The sequence below is a fragment of the Tyto alba genome, unplaced genomic scaffold, assembly GCF_018691265.1.
Source record: "Tyto alba isolate M040663 unplaced genomic scaffold, T.alba_DEE_v4.0 Super-Scaffold_13, whole genome shotgun sequence".
Classification (NCBI taxonomy): domain Eukaryota; kingdom Metazoa; phylum Chordata; class Aves; order Strigiformes; family Tytonidae; genus Tyto; species Tyto alba.
This window is the reverse complement of record NW_024881275.1, coordinates 10,573,565-10,587,579: the sequence shown is the minus strand read 5'-3', so window position 1 is coordinate 10,587,579 and position 14,015 is coordinate 10,573,565.

Genomic DNA, 14,015 nt, shown 5'->3' with positions numbered 1-14,015 from the left:
AGCCCAGGAGGCTGTTGGCATTCCCGGCTGCCAGGATGCATGGCTGACCCATAGTCACCTTGGTGTCCACCAGGATGCCCACCTCCTTTCCTGCAAAGCTGCTTTCCAGCTGGGTGGCCCCCAGCATATACTGGTGCCTGCGGCTGTTCCTTGCCAGGTGCAGGAACTGGCATTTCCCTTTGTTGAATTTAATGAAGTTCCTGCCAGCCCATTTCTCCCGCTGGTTGAGGTCCTCTGAATAGCAGTACAAAGGTGGCAACTACTCCTCCTACATGCTCCTGTAACAGTGAAATATTTTCATCTGGAATCAACCAAGGAAAGACCAGACACCATCAACAATGCTCAGGAACCTGCCAGAGCAGTTCAGAAAGTTGCACTGGCACCTCAGCTTTACAAGGGAGCTGAAACTGTATCAAGATGTTTGGATTTCCTTATCCTTTAAGTTCTTTATATGAATAATGTGCATTACTACATTCTGGAATAGTACTGTGCATAATTTCAGTGTCATGAAAAGGATTTATATAAATACTTTTACATTTTCTTCCCACCTTATCTGCCTTTCTTCACCGTGCAATGACAAAGTAAGAGACAAAGAACACTCTGAGCACAGGTCATGAGATCTGGTGGATTTCAGCTTTGTTTAGAGACATAGCTGTTAAAATGCAGTGCAACATAATTAATCTATGTAGGTTCTTCCTCAGTATTTCTTTATAAATGTGCAAATTTGACTCATTATCATCATTTGGCTTCTGAATGCAAAATAGCAAAGGAAATGCATTTGGACAAATATAGAAAAAAAATAGTTAATATGGAAATCAGCTTGTCCCAAGTGGAAAAATGGCTCATTTGCATTCAGATTCTGTTTCTGCTGCCTCTTCTTTTGTTTCCAAAGTGACAAATGGTCTTTCCTCCTCCCCAGCCCTTTCAGAATCTCATTAAAAGGTGCAGAAATGAGGCTTGAATGGCCCGTGACCTTCTTTCCTTTGGGGCTCACATGCAGAACACAATTCAATCTGGCATGCTGGCATATTTTATCAAGGTTTTTTTCATCAGAAGGGGGTAGAACAGTACAGAGTGACCCAAAACATTGATGGTACAATACACATAGTGATACACATGCCATTACTCCCAGCAATATATTCTGATGGCATACAGATTACCGTATAATGTGATTTTCCCTCAATGAAAGGGAGTTTGAACAATAAATGGCTCTATCACAGGCATGAGTTCCATATATTGCATTTTGAGAAATGAGGTTTCTCACTGATTTAACATTCTCATTTGCCACACAGTCTTTCACCTTCTAATAACAAGAGATTGGCTTGTTTATTTCTAGTTTACTTTACTCCTATTGTAATATAAAAAGCATGGGGAAGAACAGCATGACATTTAAGCTACTATATGGTAAGTAAGTCTGAGAAATACTTGTAGCTTATAGGAGTCATTGAAATTACAGCTGAGATGCAAGGAATATCATGGTTAGAAAGAAATGGACAAGAGCCAGTACTACTATTAAACATAAGGATCCCTATAATACCTGTCACTGGAGCAGAAATCTAAACAGAAATGGAGCTGTTTCAAAAATTGCTTTCCCAAGTCTGACAAATCTTCATCCTACTTTTCATTTGGGAAACATCTTGGAATTTTGGGTGACAGACACACATTAATAATAAGGCCAGAAATAGCATTTAGTGCAATTATCCCTTAAATATTTCAGCAATTCCATTATGAGCTACTTCAGAGAAATAAACCAACAGCTGGTCCTTTTTATGTAAATAAAAAGCTAACGTGACAAACTGCCATAGTAAGTTATTGCTGAACAGAGTAAAAAAAACCCACCAGATTACATGATATTGACTTGGCTGTCAGCACCTTCTTTCCAGAACCTTGTGCCTTTTCTCTCCTCCAAGCTGTGTCCTTTCCTTGTATAGTTGCTGATGAAGAACAGTGGGTATTAACTAGTGTCTGCAGAGCTACAACAGTATATACTGGGTAAGTAAATTACTTTAATGTTTCTAGGTCAAGCCATTTCTAATAATAAAAGTATTTTAGAGGGCTTAGAATAATTTTTCATCCATTTAGAAACCTGCAGTAGATGTTGAAAAGTGATTACTAATGCTGTGTCAACAATTTGCTGATACACACGGTCCAAGTTTAGCTTGGAATGAAATATCAAGTTGTGTGTCTGAATTACCCCCGAGCCTTCACTGCACTGGTCCAAATGTGACTTTACTTCATACAGATGATGTCTTCTGGAAATGAGACCCTTGGGTGGGGGAAAACAGGTATTTCATCAGTTCCAGCTAGGAAGCTATTTTCATGCTCAATATAGGACACATTTCTTCCCATCACTGCTTGTTTTTTGCACTTACTACATCCTGGAGTCAGAGATGACTCCATGTTTGGCACCAGAGTTTCCAGGAGCTCTTCCAGACTGAGGGACACGACAGAGACAAAATGAGTTGAAGGTGCCTCAACAGTGTGTGTGTGTGTGTGTGTGTGTGTGTGTGTGTGTGTGTGTGCGCGTGTGAGTGTGGGTGTTCAGAGGTTTGGCATGTCTGTACCACTGATGACACACGACTGTGAAGTTCAGATTACTTCAGGCCACCTGCAAGCATGTTAGCTTCTAGTAGTTATCTCTGAATTAATAAATCAGACCTTAGAAACCAGTAAGGGGCATGCACAAAGTTACTTCTGCACTAGTTCCTTACAGATCATTTGAAAACAAATTCAGCTAAGTTGTCTTACAGAATTTATATTTCCAAAGACAGCAGAAGCAAATTTGCTGCAGTTGCTGCAAGTCACCCTGCTTTTAAAAGCCCAGACTCCAAAGTTAGGTTTGCTAAAGTAATGAGGGAAAAAAAGGCACCTCTGGTTTTAAGGCGAGTTTACAGGCTAATTTCATCTGGAGGCCTCCCTTTTAAAGCCAGTGCAAGCTGCTCACCCAGGTTATCTCCAAAGCTTTTTTCTCACAATGCACTAGCAGAAATAAAGAAATTTTTTTTTTTTTTTTTTGCTAAAAAGGCATATCTTGCATTTGAGCACTGGAAGAGATGTTTATGTGGAAAATGCTTAAATGGTGAAATTTTTGCTGTGTGCACAAACCCATGTGTTCACCTCGATAATGAACAATTTTGTAAGATATCTGCCTCCAAGGATGTGTATGAATTGCAGACAGTACTTAACATGAGAAAGTATAACTGGATGGGCTCTCTTCTTAGAACAGTTTCTTAACAATATGGTACAGAGATTTCCTCTCTTATATTCTGCTTTTATAGAACTCATGTTCCCAAGTAGGGACTTTCTGCACATTTTGCAAGTCAAGATGTTTGCATCTGAGCAGACACAGTTGTTTCAACTTAACTGGTTACCCTCTGTTTCTCTCACAGCCAAGGTGGGCTGTGGTGTCCCTTCTTAAAGAATGTGGTCATTTACTACAGTTCAGAAAACATCGATATGAACTGCTGCTTTCAGACTGTTGTTATCAGAGTAAGTGAAGACTAAACAGGCACTCAAAAACCATGGTAAAGGAGTTGTAGGGAGACAGCACATTTTGGCATTTTCCTTCCTCTTAGTTCCACTGCATCTGCATAACCAATAACCTTGGTTACTGTATGGACTAAAAACGGACTTTAAGCTCATGATACAGAATTAAAATGATCTGTATGTACATTCAGTTTATGACTCAGACATACAGAAAGCTTTTAAGTGCTTGCACAGAGATATCTTTGAGTTAAGAGCCTGAAAAATCTACTGGTTTTGGTTCACAAAAAAAAAATCCCCAAAACATGTTCCAGGACTGCTTTCAAAGTTATGCTCTCCTTTCACACAACAATGAGATGAAAAATCCCATAACTTCCTAATTTGTTTAAAACTTCTCCACTGAATGACAAATACATAATTTTCAACCTTGTGGTACACAGTGTCCTGAAATAAGGTCCCAAACGATATAAACCCACAGAGTTGTCTTCACATAGGTATGGCACAAGTAAGGGTGTTCCTGGAAGAGCTGTTATTAATCAAGTCAATGCAGACACCCAGATACAGTAACACACATTCTTCCAAGATAATTGACATCACACTCATACTTTGAGACAAAATGACACAAGGCACTGACCATTCATGAACACACTGCAGTGCACTCACTGCAGGTTGAAACATGCACCCTTCTACCGATATATATATTGCAGCAAAATCCCTTTCCTGGCATCCATATACCAACTTCTGTTAATATAAGGAAAAAAAAAAAAAAAGCAGAATCACAAATTACCCAAATTTGCTAAAAATAAGTGCAACAGTATTCCTGAACCTGTGAGATCCTGTGGCTTTCATTTCAGTCAATGTATTTCACACAACAAATCAAAACAATCTCACTGACTGAATTCTTAATAAAAAGCCATCATATTTTATCAGCTGCTGCCATTGCAAAAGCAAATGTTTGTTGTTACCTACAATTACATTAATTTTAAACATCCATAAATTAAACACAAGGGAATGTGACTGCTGTGAATTATTGTGAATCACAGGGTCCATAAGTGCTCATATACACCTGGTGCCTTGTCTAGTGCATCATTTCCCACCTTTAGCTCATAAGCTTCTTATGTTTCTTTTGTAAGGTGTTTTGACTAAGGTAGACCAAAGCCAATGGTAAATGTTCTATCAGCTTCAGCGGTCTTTGAATGAAGTCTGAATTTGGCCAAGTGCAGGTAACTTGACAGCAGAAACCACACTGCAGAAGAATAAAATAGCCATCCCTTGGCTTGAGCTTAACCTTGCAGCTTTTGAGAGGGAGGCTTTGTTTGGTATTGAATAATACAACGTTGATTTTAATTTGCTAGCCTCTGAATACAAAATACAAACTTCTTTTGCACGACATACAGAGCCCTGTCCCATGGAAAGAACACAACTTCTTAGCAATTATGCATTTTCCTGACTGATGGAATGACATGGGTAACATCTGCTGTGCAATGCTAGGACCAGAAAGAAGGGGAACATTATATTTGCCAGGCAGATGGTTTTCAAATTTATCCACAACCTCTGTGGTTCTTTGAGACAGCACTAATGGTTGGAAGACTGATTCACTGTTCTGCTAGGGTTTCTCACAGGTGTACATCCAGAGGATATTTCAGACACAACCTGCACCTTGTACAGACTGGGGCAAGAACCAGTGTCCCATGCAATAGTACACACTGAGCTGCACTGCCAGCACAGGCAGAGAAACTGTGGGTGACCGCTGACACATTGCTGATCATCGACAGCACAGCCCCAGCTGCAAGTACACAGACCTGGAACGGTGTAGGAGGGAACCCAGCTTCAAACACAGGAAAAGCTTCAAGTGGAGCTTGAACAGTCTTGGTCTCCTTACCACAACTCACATCAATTAACCACAAGGTACAAAGCCATGATAAATCAGGTTTAATTTAATCTAGTGCTCCCAAACACACAAGATATGCTTAAGTGACTTCTGGTGGAGAAAAAACATTCCATTTACTACTTGCGAGAGAACTTATTTTTGTAGGTGAAAGTTCCAGATTTAGCAAAATGTAAGCAGGTAACTGGTTTTCCACCACACAACACAGCTAAGGTTAACTAAGATCAAACTGCAGTTCTATTGAATAAGTTTTTCTTAAACACTTGGAGATGCAAACTTCAGAAGAGAAATAGCAAAACTGTTTTGGATGTCTCTGTGAGGACAAGAAATAAATTATTCTATTTCTAGCAAGTCTTTCTGCATTTATGTAAGCATGGACATTTACTCAGGAGAGGCAGACTAGCCACATTTAAAAAGTTGGGAAGGTGAAAAGCTATTTGATCACTTCCGTTTTTTGAAAAATACTGTATTTCCCTTCTCCATATCTCCCTCTTTCCCGTCTTCCATCAAATCTTTAAAAAAACATCCTATCCAAGATCAAGGCAGTCGCTGAAGCCAGTTTGAAGCAGCCGCCAGCACACCAAGCAGAATACAGTGGACGTGATGCCTGCCTTTGTGCTCGGCATTGCTCACCAGCTTTGCAGGCTCCTGTCTGCAGCTGCTGGACCCACAAGCTCCACCAAGGCCCAGGAGTGAGGAGAGGTCTGCAGGAGGGAGAGTGGATGGGCCAAGCCTGTGCCTGTACAGCTGCTGCCAGATGTGGTGCCTGGAGGCAGCACAACCGTGCCCTTAGCTCAGGGGCTGGTGCGGTGTTTGCAGCGTCTCTGCCGGCTCTGCAGGCTGTGACAAAGGCTGTGCTTGGGGGGCTCAACCGATAACACCCATACCAAGCCAGCCTGGTGGTTGCTGTTTTTACATGACATGTCCTCAGGCTGCTGTGCAGGCACATGGGATGCGATCTAGAGTCTTCTTTCACCGGGTTTATTCCCACAGGCAAGGTTTATCACCTGCCTTGATGAAAGACAAAGTTGCTTGTTCACTTTTATGTGGCTTTTGAGATGAACCGGGAAGATAGCCCCAACTGCAGGGGTCTCTGCATCCTCCAAGACGAAGCAATTTCTTGCAGAAGGCATGTGACTGACAGAGCCATGTACATATAAATTGTAAAAAATGGGCAGAACCCCAAGAACTGCTTTTTGCTATTAAAATGGAAATAAATTACAAAGATTGTTCTTCCTTGGTTTGTGCACACAAAACCATGAAAAAGGAAATCAATACACCCATATGATATCTGTCAGCAGCAGATTTGGTTGTTATTCAAGTTAGCTGAGAATTACATTCATCGTCCAGATGGAGTTCAGAGGCTGCCACTGAGCCTTAATCCAGGTTCATAAATTGTACCACTGTGGCCTCTAAGCATCCAATCCACCCTTAAGATTTGACTTTACTTCTCACTCTTTTCTCTTCTAGTGTAAATTAGAACAGTTTTTCACATCTACTTTTCACCTGGCTAAACAGCTGTTCAAGGTGTAGCACAGAACAGAGTTTAGCCTCCTTGAAGCATTTCACTCAGTGAAAGACTGTTAAAATCATGCCTTTGCTATTGTGTAGTTACGTAATCTTTACAGATCTGTCTGCTTTATTGTAGGCCTTGATATTTCCACATGTGTATTATCACACCCTGAAGGATCATCTGCTGTCCTCCAGATGTTTTGAGAGCATGCTTTGCCACTTAAGAAATAGTTGGAGAGGAATCACCAGAAGTGGGCTTTGATTTCAAAGATGCACAATGTAATGAAGGTGCTAATGATTTCAACCTGTTGTCACTGCTTACTTCACCATCGTCTGTGCACATTCTGTTCTGCCATCAGAAATGCCTGCTGACATGTCTGACTTTCCCAGCAGTGCAGAACAGCCTTGCTGATGCCTTCTAGTTCAGGATGAGAAAGAAAAAGACTTTCACCATCTGAAAGGAAATTCAGTGCTGTGGTGTTTTGACCTTGGCTGGCTGCCAGGTGCCCACCAAGCTGCTCTATCACTCACCCTCCTCAGCAGGACAAGGGGAAGAAAATATGATTAAAACCTCACGAGTCTCTGAGATAAAGCCAGTTTAATAAATAAAAGCAAAGGCTGAACATGGAAACAAAGGAATACAAAAAGATTTACTCTCTCTATTTCCCATCAGCACACGATGTCCAGCCACTTTCTGGGAAGCAGGGCCTCAATACGTGTAGTAGTTGCTACAGAAGATAAATGCCTGAATAGTGAATGCACACCCCCAGCCCCTCCTTTCTCTTGGCTTCTGTTGCTGAGCAGAAAGTCATATGGTATGTAATATCACTTTTATCAGCTTGCATCAGTTGTCGTGACTACGTCCTCTCCCAATCTTTTGCCCACCCCCAGCCTCCTGGTCTCAAGGATGGTGGGTTGCAAAGGCAGACTCAATGCTGCACAAGCACTGCTCAGCACTAGCCAAAACACTGGTGTGTCATCAACACCATTCTAGTAGAAATACACAGCAAAGCACCATGAGTGCTGCTAGGGCAAAAGTTAACTTCATCCCAGCCAGACCCATGCTTGTATGGGTACTTGTAGGTACCCACACAAATGCATGCACCTACAGGACCTTTTTAGATGAAAGTATTCTCATGACACCAGTCTCACTCATTTATTTCTTTAGGATACTTTTTTTCCTGAGACTTGACCTACACAGAGATGGATCAACATAATTATCTTGCTGTGGGATAAGACCTTTTTCGGAAGAAAAATGACTAGCTGACTAAGATGGGTTCCTGATCATCTGGTTTGGTTTTTCCCATTTCCAGTCAGTAAATTACATTGATTTAAGTATCTATATATGATTAGAGTTATCATGGAGCAGGACACTCGGTGCTGATATTACTAAAGCTGTATAACTAACACAGGACAACATGCACACAAGAGAGTGACCTTACCGGTTGTCCACAATCACCCAGCAGTGTCAGGTGTACCTGGGGAGGGAGGCTGTGATATGGAGGAACAAGAGGTGTTGAAAAGGGTGGTGAAACATGTGGCTAAAAGACCAGTGAAAAAACTTACCATTCTGGAGCACAGCAACACATGTGGGGTCACTCTGCATCCTGCACAAGGATTTTTATAAGATTTTATCTGCCCTAAAGTCTGTGAAGGCTATTTACACACAGTCACTTCTTTGCAGGTGAGAAACAGGAGCTGCTAAAAGGGTATAAATACACCTAGTGGAGGAGGAAATTGAACTCTGGTCAACTACAGCTGAAAGAATTAGTCAAGATTTCACTAACAGAGGGTTTGTTAGAAAAAGGAAGAATTGCAAGATTGATTTCTGACCTCCTTTAGAACAGAAGCAGATAAAACACTAAGCACAGCAGCAGGAGAGCAGTACCAGCAGGACAGACAAACTGGGTGACACACGGCTAGGAAGGGCTGCCAGACCAACATCACACTACGGCTGCATCTCGTTCTCCCTGCACAGATCCACAAAATGCTTTGTGGGAAAACACAGAGTTTCACAAGTTCTTGCTTCATCATGGACAACAAAGAAATAGCAGTGCATCTGTGTTTTAGTGGCGGGGAAGTAATTGCATGGGGGTCTCTCTGGAGTCTTGTTTTGGCTTTTGTACCATCAGCTTGTGAAAATATGCCATATGTGCCCTGGGGGAGAAAGAATGGGAACAGAAAAAATCCATTGTTTCAGTCTGTGGTTTGAGAATGTCCTCGGCTTTTTGCTATTTCCGTACTCCATATCCCCACAGACACTCTGCTGTGAGCGACAACAATACCAACGGGCAGGCAGGGGAGGCAGCCATGAGTGGAGCTACAAGATTTTCAGAGCTGGCAATGGTGGCTGTACAGACATGCAGTAGAGAAGCATCCATGATGTGATATGAATAATCTCTTTGGACCATCCTTTCACTTCCTTACCATCCCTGTTTTGTCTCTTATGTCGTTATGAGTTATACCAAAGGCCACCCCTCAACCAACACAGCTGTCTCTAAAGACCGTGTGGCTAACATGCCTCAGCTTCCTCATCCCACCTTTCTACCTCCCCTGAAATCCACGTACCCCAACCTGCCCCCTCAAGATTTTCACAGAAAGGCAAAATATAGTGACTACACTGAGAGCAGCAGATGGGACATGGTGACTATTGGCATAACTTTACTGTTAACCCTAATTGCTAAGACAGAGCTTTGAGACTGTGCTGCATCTGGAAGTCAATTTATAAAAGTGGCATGGAAAGCATGAGTGTGAACCTTTTCAGGTTTAAAACTTTCAACCAGAGCCCCTCAATGAAAGTTTACCTCATATGGACAGAAAATTTTGCTTTTACAAAAGATCCTTCTAGAATTGTCTCCCCTTTCCCAAATTACCAAGAAAGTTCATTTTTGTTTGAGTATTTATTGTGCTAGGTTTAAAAACTAAACTGAATAACCCAGCATAAGAAAGACAACTCATGCTTTGTCCAAAGGAAGAACCTCAGCTCAGCGTTGCCTGTGTAGCAAACAACAAAGCCTCCACAGTGTGCTGTACATGTACAGAAAGAGTCTGGCCTTTCTTTTCATGCACACTGTCCTTTAGCCTGGTGAAAAGAAGATGTGGCAAACCACCATTCCCATATGCTGGGTTTTTGCACCCCATATGACTGACTGCCAAAGTGACTGTGTGAATGGCTCCATCTTCCCTTAATAGATGATTGACCAAAAGGGCGCCTGAAAATGCTCTTAGTAGCCTCTCATAAATCCTTACTGATGAACCTAAAATTCTGCTAACAGCATGAATCAGTACACTCCACTTCTAAACAATATTCAAAACAAAAGTAAATGACTGAATACTAATGGTGTGCTTTACCTCAATTGTTTGTTTCTATTTTCATTTTTTCCCATCTGGCTACAGGGAAAACTGAAATAGCACAGAATCATCTACATGTTTTCTGCCTGCTCAGAAAGCAGATTTTCAAAACAAACATTTCTGGTTAATTTAAATAATTATTATGTTTTATTCCAAAATTAATTTTGTATATTACAATAAAAATTTTAAGATCTTCATGAGTAAAAATGTCAAAATACTCCATTTTATCACGGCACTTATTTCTAGTACATGTCAACTGAAATCCCTGTGTCCCTGCTGAAAGTTTTAGTTTCCAGTAGAAGAGGAAAGTATTTTCTGAAGGGAAAATAGTGAAAAATTTTAAAAATTTTAGATCTCCTTTCAACTCCTTGAAGAATTTCAGGATTTCTTTTTATTAGCCTCAGAGTTTTCAAAATATTTTGGGCTTATACTGATTTTGCAGCCCTGCTCTTCCTCAAAAAGGATTTTGAGGACAAGAAGAATATTTCACCTTGAATTAACAGCCTTTCCCCATCTTTTACTCATACTTTCCTTTAATTCCTGAACTTTCTATTTTCCACGGTCTGAGAAACACTACACAGTAAATATCCTTCTGTCCAGTTCTTCCACAGTAGATGATTGTGCTTGAATCCCTAGAGACTTTCTTGTGAAGCTTTCCATTGCTGTTTTGCAGGGCCCTGGAGACTGTGGGTGGTATAAATCATCTGCATTTTACAGATTCACAATCATCAGGGATGCAATTTCCAGGAGACAAGAGGGGGGAGGTCTTCCTTCATTTTTCAAAACTTGCAGTAGAATATAGTTATTAATGGTTTTCCATTCCATTTCATATTGGAAAAAGCCTTTAAAGAAGCATGGTTTGCATTCAGATTAGCACAAGATCTGTCATTAACTGGTATAGGGAAAGACTGTTTTTTCAATACAGCTGCAATGGCTATTATTTTTAATTACACTCCTGCTGCTGTAAATTGGTTGTGGTTTGTAACCACAATAATTTAAAATAGAAGGTGAGACACAGAATACAGAAGGGTGTAGGAAAACACAAAGGCATTGGTATCAACAGGAAATAAAATCTCCTACCTTAAACAAGAGATTTGGTATTACAAAGGTGAAACAAACAGCATGTGAAAGCACCACTAAATCCAGACTAAATTAGAAACTAAATTATGCATGATGTGTGAGCAGGCAAGGTGTGGTACCTGCTGGATTTCACTTGTCTGTGAATCTAAACTCCTGCAGACTAGAGACAGTGCTAACACATCACTATCCAAACCGTTTTTTCTGCATACTTTTGGAGCACATCTGAAATTGAGTCAGTTCAATATATTTACCACTGGACATACTTTTGGAAACACTTCTATAAAAAATACATTCTGTGATTTTGAGGATGAGCTTTCTGGACGATCTTTCTGGATTTTATGAGATCTGAACTCCTGATTCATTCAGGAGAGCATTTGGGAACAATCATAGGAAGTTCAGCCTTTGCAGAGAAAGATTTCAAAACTGTGTGTTCAGCCACACCTGCAAGCAATGACTTCTGGTATACCATACCTGCCTATACTCTTAGTTTCAGAATCACTGTTTAGAACTGGGAAAGGTCCAACATTCCAGGATTTTTTTTTTTTTCATTAAGCTTCATGTTATTGCTTCTTCTTGGAAATATTTTACAATTGTATCATGGCCAGACATGACAGATTTATTTATTATTTTTTACAGAATGGCCTTTTGACAGCAGAACTCACAGCCATTTTGCATGGGAACCTCCCCATCAACCTACTGGTCCTCAAAAGGTGGTGATGCTTCATCCTCCTTACTGAAGAATAGACCAGCTGGACTTTTCAATTCCAGACTGGGTGAAATGAAACACAGATTGAACTTTGCAACACACTTCTGTAATGCTAACTTAGAGAAGGTTAGGGCTTTTTTTGTTTCTTTGTTTCATCATTTGTTCTTCACATAGCTTAGTACATACACTTAAAAAAAAATCTTCAGGGAAAGTGTTCATACGATGACTTAAATATTTTGTGTCACAAGCCCTTCCATGCATGTTAGCCAACCACCAACAGAAACGCCGACCCAGCTGAAAATCAGAAATTAGCATAAATATCTTCCATACTATCTAGACTACAGGTATACGCTATTGTAGGCCCATTGACTCCAGCCATAGGTTTGTACTTCTGGACCTCAAGTAAGCTACAGCATCAGCTGCCTTAACAAAAATCATCTTTGCAGCGCTCTCATGCTAGGTATGTCCTGCATTCCTGTAACAGAAAGCAGAAGACTATGAGAGCACAAAGATCAAAGCAGCCGCATGTCATGCTGCTAAATCAACCCCACACTAACTGGGAATGCATTGCACTTCTCTTGACCACACTGTGCAAGCTCTATTGCTGATAAACATCTCTAGACAATTTTTTCCATTTCTTGTTCCTTCAGCCAATGGTAACTGAATTTGATTAGTAATTGTCAGTCATTACACCACCAGGCATTTATTATAATTTACTCTGTAAATATAGACAAGCACTGAACTGCAACACTGGGTCCAATCACTGTAATGTAGGAAGAGTCTGAATTTGATTCAGACTCTGCCATATGAGTCCACATGTATCACGTTAGAGATATGTGATCTTTCATGTCTAGATAATTAATTTAATTAAACAATATTGCTACACATAATGTTTTAAGACTCTAAGCTGGGGCCTACAAAGTTTTTATGGGAATCTTTCTTTTCTTAAGAAAAAAATCCGTATGAAATAGATCTTCCTAATAATTTCTAATTCTTGATAAGCTAATAGTTTTTTCTGGCAAGAAGAGAAAAAGGTGTAAAATTAAAGTAGTACTTTAGAAAATTAAGGGTGTCACGTTGAGAAACACCACTTCCCAGGAGTTATGAGCACACTGCAAAAGTGAAGAGAGGTGCCAGCGGTCCATTACTTGCATTGTAGGGAACACAAGGCCTCACATCACTTGCTCTGCCACATGATGCTAGACAGCATGCATGACAGGGTTGTAATGTTTTTAGTTCAGGGACTAGCTTTGGTTGTCATGCCATCCACATCTGTCCTATTCCGCAGTATCCTTTGAGGCTGTGTCTACACTGATGCACTGATGGTGTTGAGGGGTGATGCCATGCTGACAAATATTTAGGACCTTCCTGGCACAGGTCTGCCCTGCTCCAAGGAGCAGCCCTGCTGAAATGGTGCCAGCCCCGGGGCCAGGAGTGGTATGGAGACTTCTCCCGCTAGAGAAATGGCTTGCAACCTTGTCTGGAGGTGAATGATTTCTGGCCCAGGAGGCTGTGATTGCAGGCAGCCAGCATCCGGAGCCAACAGCTTTCAATCTGCCAGTGGGGTGCAGCCTCAGGGATGGTGCACTGCAACAGCAATTCCTTGGGAAGCAACCAAGGGGTCCCATGAAGCACATGGAAACAGCATTAAAACAAGGGTCAGTGGGAGTCAGGCCAGGGCTGTACCGAGTACTGCACTGGCTATTTCCACCTCTTTCCTCTGCTGCATCTAGACTGCCTTTCTGGGCCAGCCCTGTTTGTTTAAATTTACCTTACCACGTAGAGCAGCTACATTTCTTCATGGGGCAGTTTCATTTGCTGTCAATACAATTCTCCAATTTGATTTTGAGACACTGCCTCCTGTTTTTTTAAATAATCGTTTGGCTGGCCAGTGCAGCATTCAGCAGTCAGAGCTCTTGCAAACTAAAGACTGCATTTCCTTTTATCTGGGAATGGAGGAAAAGGAGGAGGGGGAGCAGCGCTACTGCAACAGCC